The sequence below is a fragment of the Rattus norvegicus genome, chromosome 2 (genome assembly GCF_036323735.1).
Source record: "Rattus norvegicus strain BN/NHsdMcwi chromosome 2, GRCr8, whole genome shotgun sequence".
NCBI classification, from domain to species: domain Eukaryota; kingdom Metazoa; phylum Chordata; class Mammalia; order Rodentia; family Muridae; genus Rattus; species Rattus norvegicus.
Window position 1 is genome coordinate 23,897,495 of NC_086020.1, and position 17,393 is coordinate 23,914,887.

Consider the following 17,393-nt stretch of genomic DNA (forward strand, 5'->3'; position numbering starts at 1 on the left):
TCCTATCCTCTGAGCTGAACTCACAGGCTACTATGTGGATGCTGGGAACTGAACTCAGGTCCTTTGTTAGAGCAGCCAGCATCTTAACCCATGGTCCATCTCTCTAGACCCCAGTTTTTGCTTTAAAATAAAACTTAGAAAGCTGAGCTTTCTAAGGCATGACTGAGAAGTTATTGGTCATCTTGGATGACTTCTATGCCTATAATGTAGGAAGAAATGCACGAACAACATCAGTTTGGCCCACTTTAGTCATGATCTTTAGTGAACCTCTAACACACGCTCTCTTGTTAACATAATCAGTAAAACACCAGCAAAATGTCCTTTGGTTGGTATTCTGATTGGAGTGCAAAGTCAGGACTTCAGACTCCAAATTAATGCTGAGTTTGCAACAATATCCTCAAGGACTGTGGCTTTTATATATTTTTTTACATTTCTCTATCTCACAGCTGTTGAATCATTCATTTGGTATTTAGCATTTGCTTGCGGCCATTATCATTTTTTATTTATTTTAAACATATCTTCCATGCCCACAAGCAATGCTGTCAACATCAGGTCCTTGAACTACTTTGTTGGAGAATCCGAGTCCCATTACATGGTTTGATCTCACATTATTGGCTTCTTTAGCTGTGGGAAAAACCTTTGTGTGAACAAAAAATGGCAATATCTGGGTTTTCCTATTTCTACAATGATCTAATATCCAGGCATCTTCTAACTTACCATTGTATTTGGCACATGCTCTCCAATCTGAAGGCCAAAAAATGTACCTGTTTAGAGACTTATATGCTGGTAAACTCTAGTAGCTAGGAAGGATGCTTGAGAAAGAGCCATAACCATAGAAGCAAAGTTATGACATTGTGGAACAATAGCATGGTGTATACAGGGACCAAGAGAGAACTGGAGAACTCAAGCGGAAGAAGGTGTGCATGGGAGGGGTATTTCTTCAGCCTGTACCATCCCTGATGGCTCTGCAATAGTTATGGTCCTCAGCCTCTTCCTTTGCGGCTGCTCGTGAATGGAGCAGGTGAATGGAGCAGTGGTTCTGTTACACTAAAGACCTGTGAAGACCAAGGCTGCGTGATAACTGTACCCTAGCCTCAGTGCTAACTCTAACAACGGTCTCATACTAGGTGCACACTTAGTGTTTGTGAATGAGAAAGAAAGAAAACACCCAGTGATTTCTACTCTATTGTTTAAGTAACTCCAGAAGTGATAACATCTGTAGATCAAACATTTTAGCTAACACTATTTTGTCTCAAAGCAATGATCTTATGAAAGAACAGCCTCCTGTCCAGCCAGGGGGATGAGGCTTAATGGATGTGAAGGCATTACCAGACACTGGTCCAACATCCTCACAAGGATTGTGCAAGGGAGTTGAGTAGCAGCATGAGTCTTCCGAAAGCTGGCTACTGAATGTCTTTCACCTTCTGCAGAGCCACATGAAAAGAGGGAACCATTCACCCAGCAGTGCCATTAGGTGACAAGACTGTGTCTGGCAGGGTCTAGTAAACAGTCAGCGCCTACAAAATGTTTACTACTGAGATCGCTTTTCACCAAAAGGGAAGAAAATCAGTGAAACCACCATGCTAGCATGCTAATTAATTCTCCGTGTGAAAAGAAGTGCTAATCTCCATTTTAGAGCATCAATCATGGAAAATAAACTGAAATGTGACCAGATTTTAAAATGCTGCTTGTTCTAAAATCAGATGTAAACGGAGGCTTCCAGGATTCTGTAAGGAGATTATACGGTGCTAGGAAGCCCCATTTAAACTCAATCTTCTAGGAAAGTTAAAATAATTTTTCCAGTTCCCTAATATCAGCCGTTATATGCTTTCCTTGTCCACGAAGATTTGCTCTATAAAAAAAAAATCTCCCCCAATTTCTAAGTGAAGTATTACAGAATTTCCCAGAAGCATTAGAGATGGTTCCTTAGCAACTGTTGATATGTCTCAAAACAACCTGAGACAATCTTCTCTGAGACATGTAGTCTCTCCCTTTCTCTGCTAACAGAATTCCACAATATGGCACAGAAGATCCGTGAAGCTAAAAATAGCTTCTGACACACATTTTTAAAGTTGACAGAGTCTTAATGATTTAAATCTCCCATATTGCAGCTTCAGTTAGGTGTGCTCGACAACAGTATATCAACGGGTGCTGTGCAGGGAAACTGTAGGATCTTTTCTTTCTTAATCACACCATTAACACTCTTGACATTTTAGAAATAATGTTTATCGATTTTAGTGTTAGGACTCCTATAAATTAAGTGATGTAATAGACGGAATTATTGTGGTATTATAAAGAATGTGTCATTCAGATTGTTAACTACATATGAAGAAAAAAAAACCTACAGAGATTCTGAATTGATGTAAAAAAAAAATAGCCCAGAAAAGTAAACTGAAGGAATAGAAGGAAGTTGTTGTATCCAGTGACACCGGGTTTATTCCCGCCATTTGCTCTCGGCTACTGGGACACCCACAACCGCACCAACCTAATAAGAGCACTTACCATTGCTCTTTCTGTCAAGAAATACCCAAAAATGAAAGTTAGATCTAAGAGTTCAAGCCTCCTCACTCCAAGTAAGTAAAGATGGGAGATAAGGCATTAAGAATGGAATCAACACCCGCAGATCCTGGGGTGAGGAAGAACCACATGGTCTTGGAGGCAGAACTGAGCCCCACCCAACTGTGGGGCTGAATCAACCCCCACAACTCGCTCGCCTCTACACTAGAAGGGCTAAGTTAGAATTGGCTGAATCCGTGTCTGGTTCTCCAGTAAGCAGCGGTGAAGCTGGAAACCGATGTTATCACACGAAGTATCCTTGTCTCTGTCGCTCTCTGTCTCTGTGAGAATTGTCTACTGTAATCTTTATCACAGGGCTGTTTTGAGGAGGAAGTGAGATAAATGCATGTGAAGCATACTGCTTGGCAGTAAATAATATGCCCTTTGTGTGCACAACTATATATACACGCACATGAATACATATCTGTGCTCATATATTGATATGGATACATACTCCATAAGATACCTCAAAGGATAAACGTAGCTGAAAGTACTCTCTGACATACACACACACACACACACACACACACACACACACACACACATTGACTAGGAATATATTTATACCTCATCGGTTACTACACAGTAATGCAGTATGATGTAATGAGAACAGAAGTGAATTAAAACACACATCACCCAGCATTCATTTGTTATTTAATAAGGGTTTCCTAAAAGTTGTCTGTGACCATCACCACCATCGTCATCTTTGCTATCTCTTCCCCATTATATAGGAGGACACTAAGTTTCCAAGGAAGCTAAGTGCCACTGACACCACACAGCCAGTAACAGGCAGTGAAAGACCCTCATCTACCTAAATGTGACGCTTGTGGCCTTCTCAGTTCTACCGTGGGTCTCATCACAAGGATGGCTTCAGGCTGTCATCATCTTCATTCTTATCAGCCTGCCTCAGATGAGTCTGGTGAAACCACATGATACCACAACTTTTAGTGTCAAGGCCTATGCTAATAATCAACTGCTAGGTGGAGACATTTCCTGGGCATAGGGCAAATACCTAACAGGGTCTCTCAAAGAGATGTTGCCAGCCTACCATTGATCTCTAGTCTCACCCACGTCCAATTAGCATCCCTGAAGTAACTCAGGTTGCTCAGGTGAGTAACGGGACTGTGTTGTTTTAAAGCACTGATAATCCTGTGGCTCTAATGCATTTTTATCATATATAACATCAAACCCATTTATTGAAGAATTCATCAGATAAGCGCACATAGAAGCTAGTAATTTCATGTCTATATCCTGGTTTGGATATGAAGAACGAGACTTACTTGAAAATAAGAGTGCAGAAGGTTTATTTTTAGATCAGACTATGCTTAGTTAATAGTCTCAACCCAGAGTGGCTCAGGGCCAGAGCAAAAACCCTTTCTGTTACCCTTCCTTTTGACTCTCAAAAGCAGACAAGGTAATGAACACTGGAGACATCTCTAGGATCTACAGAATATTTTTGCGGTTTCTATTTTCTAAATCATCAAGCTGTTCTCCAGTTTTATAGAGCTGTTTTTCAATTGTTGAGGATCTTTCTGCAGAAAGGCAATTTTATTTCTATCCCTGGTGCTTCGATTTTACATTCTATCAACACTAAACATTGATTAAGCCTGCTGCAATACACTCCCTTGTATTCGGGTCTTTGAGTTCTCAGAAGGTTATTAATTACTACACTGTAACTATCTGGAAATATATTTTTTAAAAATATGACTGATGAAGGTGCTAAATTATGTGTTAGCATTTGTTTTTGTTTCAAGACAAAATGAATTGGTTTTTTTTCTCTCTTTTTATAAAATTCATTCCCCGCATCCTCCCTCCCCCTTGTGTGTGTGTGTGTGTGTGTGTGTGTATTCGTGTGTGTGTGTGTGTGTGTGTATTCGTGTGTGTGTGTGGTATGTATGTGTGTGTGTATGTGTGTGTGTGTGTGAGTATGTGTGTGTGTGAGTGTGTATGTGTGTCCTAGAGGAGGTAAGAAGAGGCACTGGATCCTATGGAGCTGGAGCTATAAGCACACTGTGAGCTCTCTGATGTAGGAGCTGGGAACTGAACTCAGGTCCTCTACAAGAACAGCAAATGTTCCTAACCACTGAGCCATCTCTCTAACCCTAACCTGTTATTTCTTATCAAACATGATGTTTAATGCAAGTGATTTTATTTTCCTTTGAGATGTTCTTGCTATATAGCCCAGGCTGTCCTTGAACTTACAATTTCTTTACTTCTGCCTCCTGAGTACTAAAATTGCTGGCAAGTGCTCCTATGTCTGGCCTTAAATAACTTAACACAGCCATCAAGATCTGGTAGGCAACTTTCCAAACTGACCCAATAATTTACTTCTCTGTGTAATCCAGGCTTCTTGTATGTAGGTCAGTCAGACTTAGTGACTTTTTCTTCAGAAATGAACATCGCCACAAGAAGGGGTGCCATGTCCATGACTAGGCACAGGCCCTTACCGAGTCTGTTTACGGGCACACTTGCTTTTTGCTGGCATTCTCCCCTGCTTTCTCACCTCTGGCTCTGACACAGCAAGTGGCCATGTTCCGAGATGTCACATGGATAAGCCGCATGGCAAAGAACAAAGAGAGGCTCCATTCTGACAGGGAGAAACTGAGTTCTACCAACAACCAAACAACTACACGAATGAGCTACAAAGTGGCTCTTCCCAGACAATTCTTAGAGCTTTGGTTATGTGCCTCGCCTTTAACGGCTGAGCCATCTCTCCAGCCCTCCCAGACAATTCTTAAGAAGACATTAAGTTCAGTGAAAAGCCCTAAATAGAAGACATAGCTAGGTTATGCCTGATTTCCTGGCATGTGGGAATTTAAAAAATAATTATAAATTACATGTCATCATTTGTTATTTAGTAACTATTTAAGAATAGTCTCTGGTATGTCATGAACTTGGGGAGTGTCTTAGTTAGGGTTTTACTGCTGTGAACAGATACCATAACCAAGGCAACTTTTATAAGGATGACATTTAATTGGGGCTGGCATACAGGTCAGAGGTTCATTCCACTATCATCAAGGTGGGAGCATGGCAGTGTCCAGGCAGGCATGGTGCAGGAGGAGCTGGGAGTTCTACATCTTCATCTGAAGACTTCTGGAAGACTGGCTCCCAGGTAGCTAAGTTGAGGGTCTTAAAGCCCACGCCTACAGTGACACACCTACTCCAACAAGGCCTCACCTCCTAACAGTGCCACTCCCCGGCCAACCACATACAAACCATCACAGAGCGGTACTGAGAATGGAGTGTAGATGAACACACGTTGTCCCCATCATCTAGGCCCAGAAGACCCTTCTGTGAGCTCTCCTCTAGCTGCCAGCTCTCCTGTGCTTCCCCGTAAGAGCAACCACTGGCTGCCATGTGATAAGAAAGCCCTCCCACTTGAGAGATCTGCTTTCTTTTTGTTTTTTGTTTTTTGTTTTTTTTGGTTCTTTTTTTTCAGAGCTGGGGACCGAACCCAGGGCCTTGTGCTCTCTAGGTAAGCGCTCTACCACTGAGCTAAATCCCCAGCCCCGAGATCTGCTTTCTTGTGGAAGGCTTCGGGTAAACTATGGGCTGTCTGACCTATCAATGAATGCTACACGTAGGGAGAGTCTTCTCAGGCACAAGAAGATCCCTGGCAGGTGGAGTCAGTGATGCTCTAATACTCAAATCCTCTTACACGGAAGGGAAGAATGAGTCTTCAGTAATTTTCGTATTAAAAATCTCATCCCATTTGCCTAATCATGACGGTAATTGTAATTAGAAACGTGTAGCAATTGTTGCAACAACAATGCGACGGCAATCTTTTGCGAATTACTAGTCCTCACCTGCTTCCGCTAGATTATTCCTATTCAATTTATAACCCCACACATGTGCCTCCTGAGAACACCACACTTTCTAGTTCTACTTTTACCGATAATAAACGTTCCGAATTCACATGACGAGTGAGATTTTTAGGGACAATTTTGTATCACTGAGGATGAATGACATTTCTGGAAGCAGCTCTTCACTCATATTTAAGTATTTGTGGATTATAGTGTGTCTCCATACACACAGATGATGTAATGTTAAAGGACCATGGCGAGCAAGCCCATGGGTATGAGTAGAAGCCTTACTACTGCTATCTTAGTCTAATGAAAAGCTCAGGCAGTTACCCTGGCTACACTGAGGAAGAATAGCGTAACCGACTGGAGAACTTGACACTAAAGAAACACGATCGGATTTGTTCAAAACCAACTTAAATGATGTTCTCTGAAGCTCAAAAGAAAGAAGGGGCAACTCTGGCTTGGATAAGGCCAAAATAAAGTGTCAATAGCAGAGGAGTTACGATCAGAGACCAGGACAAAACTACAGTGAGACACCACGAGATAGCAGATCTTGTGAAGCACTGTGGCTATGGAGAGCAGCAGATTCTGGACTTTCATCCCAGGGTTAAAATTTGCAGTTAATGAAATACATCAAAGACATAGGCCCAACCCAGAGAGCCAGCATTCTAGCACCCAATGAAGTGACTGGTCTCCAACACAGACAGGAAGACACTTGGGGTTTACCACAGCAGGTAGATGGTGCCTTTTAAGACCATCTCATTCTTGCTGTGCCTCCTGGTTGGCTACACTATATTTTGCCATAAATGTTCCTCAAGGCTAACTGGCAGACATGAGCTATGGCATTCCACTTTCTTTGCAGCTATGCCTCACAATCCCAGTTATACACACCCTACATTGTCACTTAAGCACTTAATTAGCATTTTGTTCAAAGCACAAATACAAGATGGAGGTCACAGACAGAACGTCACCTTGCAGGAACTGGGGAAAGAGCTAGGAGCCGCAAAGGAAGGGAGAGACAGTGCAGGGACCATGGTGAGAAGCAACCCTACTGTTGGGGCCAGTGCGAGAGTGAAGGGTGGAGTAGAAACTAGGGAATGCCGGCAAAGCCAACATCCTTGAGAAGTAATGCTGAAAGTGTATAAAGTCAAAGGCTAAAAACACTGGCTCTTAGCCAAAAGACAAAGAGAATGCAAGGAATATACAAAGTTGTTCACAGTTAAGTAAAAATCAAAGGCTGGGGGAGGAGGAGCTCGTGGAGAACATAGACATTTGTGGGGGTAGATGGGGAGATGGAAAATCCATTTTATTTGGGCCACCATAAGTTTGAAGTACCATCAGCCCAACACATAGCCTGTGTAAATAGGCTGGTCCGTGTGGGGCATGTGGATCCGGACAGCTGAGGAACTGCACGGGATGTTTGAGGTTGAGCATGTCCAAACCATAGAAATCTCAAACCTGAGATTAAAACCTTATCCTGAGACCAGCAGGAGTAGGGTTAACTCCCGCCCTGTTTGTGTGCCTGCCTTGGAGACCCTGCAAGCAGGTGGTCACCAGTAGTCAGGAAGCAAAGCGCCTGGAACGCCTCTCCATGCAAATGAGGCATCTCAGTATCTTAGCTTTCAGCCAATGACATTTTGCCACTCTGGATACTCTCACCCCCAAAACAATATAACCCTTGGTTCACCCCCAATGAAGTATGTGTTCAGTTCAAACTCACCCCCAATAAAGAAGTTAACGACAAGCTAAGACCAAGAAAGCCAACTAGATCTGGATCCTGTTTGTCCCAGACTCCGCCCACCTTCCTTGGCCTGGCATACATAGGCATCTGATGCCCAGGATGACTGCAGACCCCGCCCCTTCCAGACTTCTCTCAGTCCTCTCCTAGCCGGTGTATTGGCAGCATCCGGGCACCCTGAGAGGAGAGTCAGTATCCACAGCCACAGGTCGGTAGCCAGAGGAGTTTCTGAGCCCCAGGCCTAAAGTCAGGGTCAGTAGTTTACAAAAGGGTATTTAAAGGTTTGGGACAGGACAGAACTATCCAGAAAGAGTACAGAGCCAAGTCTGGAGGTCACTCTAAGATGCACAGTCTGATATAGGGTGAACTTGAGACAGGGGACTGAGGCCCAAGGCTATATGTGCTTCACAATGCTGTTACATAGTACCCAACTGATGTAAAGTTGCAACCTCCCCCCCAAGCAGTGAAATATGAAACTGACCCTTCCAGGATGAAGGCTATTCAGGGTAGAGCCTAGCATGCCCAAGGTTCAATCCTCCAGCACTGGAGGGAGGCAGTCTTGATTAAACAGGGTGCTCCTTTCTCATGCACAACGTCTTTCAGACTTTTGTGTTTTTGCCAGTAAGATAAAAATGGCATTTCACTGCAGTTTTATTTTGTACAGTTTTATAGATTGGCTTGCGTGTCTTTTCAAATATTTAGGATACTTATCTCTGTGAACTGTGTGTGTTCATAACCTTTAAAAGGGAAGTTTCTCAACACAGGAGATAAATAATGAAAGATCCTATGTCAGAGAGACATGCTGTCACAATAAAGACTCACATCCAAATAACGTTTAGAATTCAGAGAAAAAGAACAGGTTGGCAGTACAGGGAAGTGGTAGGTCCTCTTCTCCTGCAATAGGAGCACTGACAGAGAATGTCAATCCCAGAATTGGTGCTGCAAGAGATGATGTGACTCTCTTCATATTACATTTGCTCTTACTCTGACATATGAAGGAGGAGAGAGGGCCTGGGTCATGAAAGAAGACGCCAAATATCTCCTATGGAGTCAGCAAAGTGAATTCAATAGCGGAGTGGAACACTATGTGTAGGTAGCTGGGTGGATCTTTGGGCTTTGTGGTCATCGAATTGAAGAAAGCCTCAATACTGTAGTTTCTATGCTGGCATGAGAACAGACAGTATCTGAGTCCTGGAGTACTTGGGTAAGACAATCAGGGGTAGACTATCCAGGGCTGCAAGGAGCTGGTGAGTTTTAAATGGTAAAGGAGTCATGAGCTTGACATGACAGTTTGAGATGAGGAGGAAAGTGAAAGCTACAGGAGAAGCAGGATCCCCTCAAGACAATTAGAGCTCAACGGAAGCCAATGGCCAAACAGATATTCAATAAAGGAGAATGCAGAAGAGAACCTAGGGGCAACACCTCCTCTTGTTATGCTGTAGAGAACAAGGTCTACAGAGCACGGTGGAAATTATAGCTCGGAGGAGAGAAGTGGGAAATGGGGTTAAGAGAAAGAGAAGACAGGAAAACAATGTGTAAGAATACAGGAACATAAGACTGGGCAAGCGAAGTTACTAATACCATGAACAGGAAATGATCCAGAACCTTTGAAGCATATGGAAGAAAGAATAAAAATCACAATACAGGATAGGGGAGGGATGAAGCCACTTCACCGTATGACTGTGTAGAGATTCAGAGAAAAGCACATTCTTAGCAGATAACATTGCAAGTAGATCGTTCTGGACAATTCAGTTTCAGTTCCATTGCACACTATGGATGGAAGTTGGTTCAGTGTTTTACAAGTGGGAGCTATTGTGCTGAAATTAAAACCTAGGAGTTTTCTTTATGGTGATAAGCCTCCTTATCGCTACAGGAGAAACTTTAAGTTCTAATTAAACTTCTAAATTAACCTAAATGAAGCTCATCTTCATTTAATAGAATCCTAGAATTTCAAATTATATAGGGCTTAGATGTCACCTAGTTTGACTTAGCCTATCCAAAGCAAAGAAAGAAAGAAAGAAAAAGAATTGATTAATCCTTCTTGACTCGGAACATTCTGGCTTCCTCAGACTCTCCTCAGCATATTCTTTCCCCTTGTCCTGACTAAAGGCAGACTGCTCAGGCATGTAGAAACTATGTGGATACAGGGTAGATGCTGTTCCCCAGCTCTCTCCTGCACTCTCCTTCAAATGGCCCAGCTCAATAGGGTTTCATATCTAGCCATGTTTCTTCTAAGAAAGAGGGAAGCAGATCCAATATCTTTGGAAGGCACTGGAGTTAGAAGATGATGAGTTGTATGTAAGTCAAAGAGTCAGAAGGAGAAGGAAGCCCAGAGACAGGACTTGACATCTGGGTGACTGCTGGTTCTGCAAGCCCAGGGTGCACCAGGGGAAAGGAGCCCTGGAAGCATAAAGGGATTTGGGGTGTGGTCTGAAAAAAAAACTCACATCTATAACATAAATAAATCCTTTTTACAAAAAAAAAAAAAGAGTGCATCACTATGTACAACTTATATTGACATTAAAAAAAATCCACTCTACCAAAACTCTCAATCTTTCTTGAGCATCCTCTAGAAGTTAGGGTACCGGAAACAGACCAATTCTTACAGGAAACAAAACCCAGCTTCAAAACATTGCCTTGGTTGGGATTTTTGTGATTAGAACTGCTAGTGCCCTTAAATGAGCTGCATACCCGAAGAAGAAAAAAATCTTCTCTGGATAGAAATAGCATTTAAAAAAAGACTTCTATTATCCATGTGAAATTATTCTTGATATCTGGTACTAAATAAAAAGTAACTATAAGAAGTAAAAGACAAGATAAATACCAGAGATAATACAGATATTATTGTCAGACATGAAAATACCAGACATTTAGTTCAATTTCTAACATTATGCTCAAGAAGGATTGAGAGTTTTGGTAGAGTAACTGGATTTTTTTAAATGTTAATATAAGTTGTGCATAGTGGTGCACTCTTTTTTTAAAAAAAAGATTTATTTATTTTATATATGTGAGTTTTTTTCTTTTTTGAGACAGAGTCTGAATCTGTAGGCTAAGCTGACCTAGAACTTATTGTGCAATTTAATGGCATGGGACTCAAAGGGATTCTCCTGGCTTAGCCTCCAACGTCCTGGGATTACATGTGTGAGCCACCATACCTGGCCAAGATATTTCTAGTTAACTAGAGAATGGTGGTATACACCCATCATCCCAGTGTTCAGAAGGCCAAAGCCGTAGCAGTGAGCTTGCATCCAGCCTGGGCCACTGCGAGAACTACCAATAATCAATCACTGCTCAGGGAAGGGCTCTCCCTGTCTCTGCCAAACTCTGGCTCATGATGGGCCATGTGTGTATGTGTGTATGTGTGTATGTGTGTATGTGTGTATGTGTGTATGATGTGTGTGTATGTGTGTATGATGTGTGTATGTGTGTATGATGTTTGTATGTGTGTATGATGTGTGTGTATGTGTGTATGTGTGTATGATGTGTGTGTATGTGTGTATGTGTGTATGTGTGTATGATGTGTGTATGTGTGTATGTGTGTATGTGTGTATGTGTGTATGATGTGTGTGTATGTGTGTATGATGTGTGTATGTGTGTATGATGTGTGTATGTGTGTATGATGTGTGTGTATGTGTGTATGTGTGTATGATGTGTGTATGTGTGTATGATGTGTGTATGATGTGTGTATGTGTGTATGATGTGTGTATGTGTGTATGATGTGTGTGTATGTGTGTATGTGTATATGATGTGTGTATGTGTGTATGTGTGTATGATGTGTGTATGTGTGTATGATGTGTATGATGTGTGTATGTGTGTATGATGTGTGTATGATGTGTGTATGTGTGTATGATGTGTGTATGTGTGTATGATGTGTGTGTATGTGTGTATGTGTGTATGATGTGTGTATGTGTGTATGTGTGTATGATGTGTGTATGTGTGTATGTGTGTATGATGTGTGTATGTGTGTATGATGTGTGTATGTGTGTATGTGTGTATGATGTGTGTATGTGTGTATGATGTGTGTGTATGTGTGTATGTGTGTATGTGTGTATGATGTGTGTATGTGTGTATGATGTGTGTATGTGTGTATGATGTGTGTGTATGTGTGTATGTGTGTATGTGTGTATGATGTGTGTATGTGTGTATGTGTGTAACCATCCTCACTTGTACAAGCCACCGAGTGGTCTACCAGGCCTACTGACAGTTCCATGCCCATGATCCACTGGATAAATTCAGTGGGACACACGCACACACCCATGGCGGTGGGGGAGGCTAGGAGGATGACTTTTGGAGGGTTATATGGGTGAGACAAAGGTTACATGAAGGGAGAGATGGAAAAGTGGAAGGGGCTCAAGGAGGAGGGGTTGGGCACTACAAGAGATTCAGGAGGGGGAGATAAGTAACACTAAGGATGCATGGGAAAGCTGTAAGGAATCACATCATTTTATATTTACCTAAAATATGTGTAAGTATATCTGTATATGAATGTATACAGTTTAAATGATGATATACCAGTAGGGGTGACAAAGCTTCTCCCAAGAGTAATAGTCAATTTAACAAAATCCCAGTATCAGGAATGAGAAAACTTTCAAGTTGTTGGTCAAGGGAGTCCAAGAGACACTAAACCCATTTAGCACTTTGCATTCATTTACTTGCATATATGCAAAAATAATAAAGAATAATAGACCATGAGTAATAAGAACAGAATTGAGGGAGGGAAAGTGGGAAGAACATTTACAGACAGACAACATGTGGCAGAAAGGTGAAGGCATCTAGAAGTGGAGTCTTGGAGAGTGACATAGTAGAAGTTGTGTGAAGAGAAAATAACCAAGAATTTTAAAAGAGAGAGGGAAATAATCAAGGAATGGATTTGAAGGAAACCATGTGTCTCAAAGAGGAGAGAGATACATAGAATAGATGTAGGTATATATTAGGGCACATCATCTATTGTACTCCAATTAGGCTACTCTCATGAAAATTCCACAGACTGAAGTGACTAAAAAACAATAGATATCTGTTTCTCACAGTTTAGAAGAGCGAGAAGTCTAGGAACAGCTCCAGAGAATGTTGTGTCTGGTGAAGGCCCTCTTCCTGGCTTACGTTAAGCAGCTTCTTACTGTGTCCTCACTTCAGACAAGAGAAAGGGGCTTCTGGGAGCCTTCTTGTAAGGTAGCAATCCCAGCATAAGCATGTTTCTTCATGACTAAGTCATCAAATCACTAAATAAACAGTTCTGCTTTTAAGTCCCATCACACTGGGGAATTCATGGTCCAATATATGAATTTTGGAGGACATGGACATTTGTACGATGGGATCATGAAAGTGGAAACCCACCAGAATGGAATCTTTAAAGCAGCAACCATCACTCTAGGCCGCAGGGGGAAGAAGCCCACATTATATTGAGAATGCTGGATAGTATCACTTCTATCAAAGAAATCATTTTTTTTATTAAATCTCTTCCCATGAAGAAAACTCCAAACCAGATGGCTTCACTGATTAATTCCCCCAAACAGTTAAAGAAGGAATAACACCAGGAAAACATAAAACTCCTCCAGAAAAGGAAAAGAAGCTCCCTTCCCAAGTCATCTTATGAAGGTAACATATGCTCGATATCTAAGTGACAAAGCTATTATAAGAAAGGGAGATTACAGGCCAATTTCTTTATGAATATGGAAGAAAACGTCCCAACCAAAATATTAGCCAATGAAACCTAGCAATACACTGAGGCAGCCAGGCGTGCGCTCCTCTGGAAAGCTTGTGTTTCTCGGCTACTCTGCATGTTTGGATTTTCTTCCCTGAGAAAAACCGATTTAATGCATGAAACATCAATGCAATTTACCACCTTAAAAATACAACAAAAATTATTTGCTTGTCTTAAAATGACTATAAGACATCTGACGGAAAAATAAGTTAAAACACCAAGAATCGGGAAAGGGTACGGCCGGAAGTACACAGTGGAGAAAAGGCAGCCTGCCCAACAGATGGTTCTAGACAACCTGGGTATCTATCTACACGGGAGGGGTGAACTGGATCCTCTCACCTTGCACAAAATTCAACTCCAAATGAATCAGAGATCTGAATGTCAGACGTGAAATCCTGAAACTGTTGAAGGAAAAGTAGGGGAAACGCATGGAGATTAGGCACGGGCTAACACTTCCTCATATCACTCCAGCTGCCTCAGAAAGAGTGCCAAGGATCTACAAATGCGGTTCATGAAACCAAAAAGCTTCCACACGGCACACGGAGATTGTTAATCGGGTGAAGAAACAGCCTGCAGAATGGGCAAAATCTTTGCTAGCTACTCATATCTACTCAAAACTCTAAGTGAGAAACCAAACAACCCAATTGATAAACGGCCCAGGAAATGGACATCCCTCAAAACATGAAATGAAAATGGCCAATAAACATATGAAAAAACAAAGTTCAGCCTCTGTGCTGGCTGTGTCAACTTTACACAGTTAGAGCCACTTTGGAAGAGGAACCTCTATTGAAAACTGACCCGATCAGGCCTAGGGGCAAGCCTGTGGTGCGTTTTCTTGATGGATGATTAATCAGGGAGGTTACAGCCCGCTGCAGATAGGATCCTCCCTCAGCTAGTTGTCCTGGCAGCTACAAGTAAAGAGGCCAAGCAAGCCACAAGGAGCAAGACAGTAAGCAGCACACCCAAATGGCATCTGCATCAGCTCCTGCCCAGGTTCCTCATTCGAATTCCTACTCTGACTTCCATTAGTGATTGGCTGTGAAGGGGAACTGTAAGCTGAAATAAATTCTCTCCTCTCCAAGTTGCTTTTGGTCATGGTTTTATCACATTGCTAAAAACCCTAATGATGACAACCCTATGAGCCATCAGAGAAATGCAAATCAAACTACACGGAGATTCCATCTTACCTCTAAGGGGACGTCAGTCATCAGGAAAACAGCATCAACGATCACTGGTGAGGATTTGGGCAAAACAGAAGTTTATACAACGCTGGTGCGAAGAAATTAGCTCAGCCACAGGGGAGTCAGGATGGAGGTTTCTCAAAAGGGCAAAAAGATCTACATTTGGCTGCCTGTACCTCCATAGGATATTTACCAAGAGACTCCAAGTCACGGTATCACAGAGATACTTGAATATCAATGCTCATTGTAGCACTGTTTATTACAGCAAGAATATATAGTAAATATATACTATATTATTAAATAAGCGCAAGAGGTGGCAATAATAGAGAGATGCATAAATAAGATGTATGCAATGACAGACAATTTTTGACTGAAACAAAGTCATGTTATCTGCAGGAAAACAACTGCAATTGGAGATGGTCGTGTTAAGTGAATTAACCCAGTTTAGGAAAGACAACTATCGCATAATATTTTTTCATTTGTGATTTATAGAACTTTATATAGATACATAAAATCATGTATGTATACAAGACATGCAAGTAGAGGTGAGACTGAGTAAGGGGAAAAAGAGACCAATAGAACAGGGGAGGAGAGAGGAAGGGAAGGGAGGGAAGAAGATGGGGGAGAGGGAAAGACAAGGGGGAGGAGAGGGAGGGCGGAGGGGGAGGGTAAGAGGAGGATGGTATGGGACAGTATGCCCATTGAATGGCATCTTCTTGTATGAAAATTTGCATAAAAAGAATAAAAGATTTAATGTGAGCTATGCACTTAAAATATTTACAGTTTTCCCTCTGAAATTGAGAAAGAGGCAAGAATGCCCAAGTTATCACCTAGATTCAGAAATGTGTCGGTGGCTCTAAATAAAACAAGAAGCTAAGAAAGTGCAATGAAATATATGCCAAAGATACAGAATTATGTAAAACAATGTCTACATATTGTGTAAAATAATTTAAGAAAAATAATTTTAAATGTTACCGGGGGGATACAACATATCGATAATTGGAAGAATCAATAATGTAAAATTGTGAATTTTGCTTAAATCTCCAGATCTAATTTAATGTCAGAGCATCAGCATGACTGTGGAAATTATTAGGCTTCTTATAAAATTTAAATGAAAATCAAATCAGGAATAGGTTAAAAATGAAATGAAATATTTCTCCTTACTATCAATTCTCTGGATTAAAGATGGTATGGTAGTGGCAGACAACTGAGGGAACAGATCCAAGTGTACACATCACGAAGGTGAAAGGGCAGAGTTGAAAGGTCAAGGTTTAGTTTTGTTTTAAATGAATAGTGTTGTGCTGACTGGTATCTACAGGAAAAAGTGCTACATGGACAATACTTCACACCAAGCAGTTCATGGAAGTAATTGGTGTGGTGAGACACAGTGGAGCTTCCAACCACTGTGTAATATGTATAAAGTGTATAGCATGTTACACAGACTCCAGTCCCTTGGTCATACTAGCCACTTGAATCCTATCCTTAAAAAGAGTGACACCTTAAAACATGGTTGGATTATGGAGTGACCCCAACTCTGACACTGCTGAAAGGAGTGTACAGGATAGAGAATACCGGTTTCACCCAGTGAAAGTGATCATGTTTATGTATACTCTATGCTTCAGGTATGTGAGCATTGAGTGATTTTGGCTAAAACCCAGAAGAAAGAGGCCCATACACTTAAGATGAGGAAGAAAGAAAGAAAGAAAGAAAGAAAGAAAGAAAGAAAGAAAGAAAGAAAGAAAGAAAGAAAAGAAAAGAGGGAGGGAAGGAGGAAGGGAGAGGGAGGGAGGGAGGGAGGGAGGAAGGAAGAAAACACCATGGTAGTGGGTATTTAAAAATGTTCTCATTTTTTTGGCTATTTCTTTTTTAATCATAAAAATGACATTAAATAACTCATACTAATCAGAAATATCTTTTTATTAATGCACCACTGATATACTTTCCTGTCTATAACTGCAGAGATAACTTACTTAATAGACCTCTAGTGTGCATACACTGTGAAATGTATCCAGCCATTCCACTGATGCTAAACATTGAAATCATTTCAGTGTTGTAAACAGTGCTATTTAGTCTTTTTATTTTTCATTGGATATTTCCTTTTTTTTTAACACAATGTTATTTCCTTTTCCAGTTTCCCCTCCAGAAACCCCTATGCCATTCCCCTCCCCCTGAGTCTATTAGGGTGCTGCCCCACCCACTCACTCCCTTCCTGTATCCCCACAGTGGCATTCCCCTACACTGGGACATCTAGCCTTTACAGGACCAAGGGCCTCTCCTTCCACTGATGCCCAACAAGGCCATCATTTGCTACATATGTGACTGAAGCCAAGGGTGTCTCCATGTGTACTCTCTGGTTGGTGGTTTAGTCCCTGGGAGCTTTGGGGTGTCTGGTTGGTTGATACTGTTATTCTTCC

General features: G+C 41.5%; 1 protein-coding gene across 11 annotated transcripts in view; it reads right to left on the bottom strand.

The window, feature by feature from the left end:
- Atg10 (autophagy related 10) overlaps positions 1 to 17,393 on the bottom strand; it is a 289,765-nt gene that overhangs the window by 53,800 nt on the left and 218,572 nt on the right. Inside the window, exon 1 of one of the 11 annotated variants that reach the window (XR_010063662.1) lies at positions 1 to 17,393. This exon is cut by the window's left edge and continues 13,192 nt beyond it; it is cut by the window's right edge and continues 15,951 nt beyond it. The exons of the other annotated variants lie outside the window; for them this stretch is intronic. The gene's annotated coding sequence lies outside the window, so the exon portion shown is untranslated. 11 annotated transcript variants of the gene reach the window in all.